Source organism: Piliocolobus tephrosceles, unplaced genomic scaffold, assembly GCF_002776525.5.
Source record: "Piliocolobus tephrosceles isolate RC106 unplaced genomic scaffold, ASM277652v3 unscaffolded_10692, whole genome shotgun sequence".
Lineage (NCBI taxonomy): Eukaryota > Metazoa > Chordata > Mammalia > Primates > Cercopithecidae > Piliocolobus > Piliocolobus tephrosceles.
The window spans coordinates 2,753-4,002 of NW_022291746.1; positions in this window are offsets into that span (position 1 = coordinate 2,753).

Consider the following 1,250-nt stretch of genomic DNA (forward strand, 5'->3'; position numbering starts at 1 on the left):
CCTGTGAGCTGGCCTAATGTGATGGCCTGCAAGTCAGGCTGTCCGTGGGCGCCACAGACGAGCTCCAAGCCAGGTCAGGCTTTGGAGGCCACAAGCTCAGCCTCAGGCCCAGGCACTGATTGTGGCAGAGGGGTCACTACCCAAGGTCCAGCTGGGCCCAAGACCTAGTTACCCGGACAGTGAGAAGCCCCAGGAAGGCAGAAAAGTTGGGAGCGTGGCAGACAGGGAAGGGAAACATTTTCAGGGAAAAACGTGTGTCACATGTCTTTAGAAGCAAGTCAGGTTTCATGTAACCTAGTGTCCTCTTACGTGTCCAAAAGTAGCCCAGGGCTGTAGCACAGGCTTAACAGTGATTCTGTGTTCAGCCGTGAGTCACACTACATGCCCCCATGAAGCTGGGCATTGGTGAAGTCCAGGTTGTCCTTGAGTAATAAAAACATATGTCGCAATCTCGGGCTGTACTTGTGGACTTTGTTGCACTGAAAGCCTTGAGCTTTCCCAATGCCTTACACCTCAGGGTTCTTGAGTATCCCAGGTCTTGTTACTGCTCTGGGCTGGCCACACCCAGTACTTCCGTGTCAGGTTTTTCCTGATGTAGTCCATGTTTTTTATGCTATTCTAAATGGTATCTTTGATTTCTAATTCATCATGATATTATATAGAAATGCAATTGATGCTGGGTGTGGTGGTTCACGCCTGTAATCCTAGCACTTTGGGAAGCTAAGGTGGGCAGATCACTTTCGCCCAGGAGTTTGAGACCAGCCTGGGCAACATGGCGAAACCCCGTCTCTACAAAAAGTACAAAAATTAGCTAGGCATGGTGGCGCATGCCTGTAGTTCCAGCTACTCAGCAGGCTGAGGCGGGAGGATCGATTGAGCGCAGGACATTGAGGCTGCAGTGAGCCATGCGTCTACCACTGCACTCCAGCCTGGTCAACAGAGGGAGACCCTGCCTCAAAAAAAAAATGCGGTTGAGTTTTGCATATGAACCTTATATTCTGTGACCCTGTTTAAATTCTTTTTTGTTTTTCTTTTTTTGAGATGGAATTTCGCTCTTGTTACCCAGGCTGCAGTACAATGGCGCTATCTCAGCTCACTGCAACCTCTGCCTCCCGGGTTCAAGTGATTCTCCTGCCTCAGCCTCCCGAGTAGCTGGGAGTACAGGCACCCACCGCCACACCCAGCTAATTTTTTTTGTATTTTTAGTAGAAACTGGGTTTCATCATGTTGGCCAGGCTGGTCTCAAACTC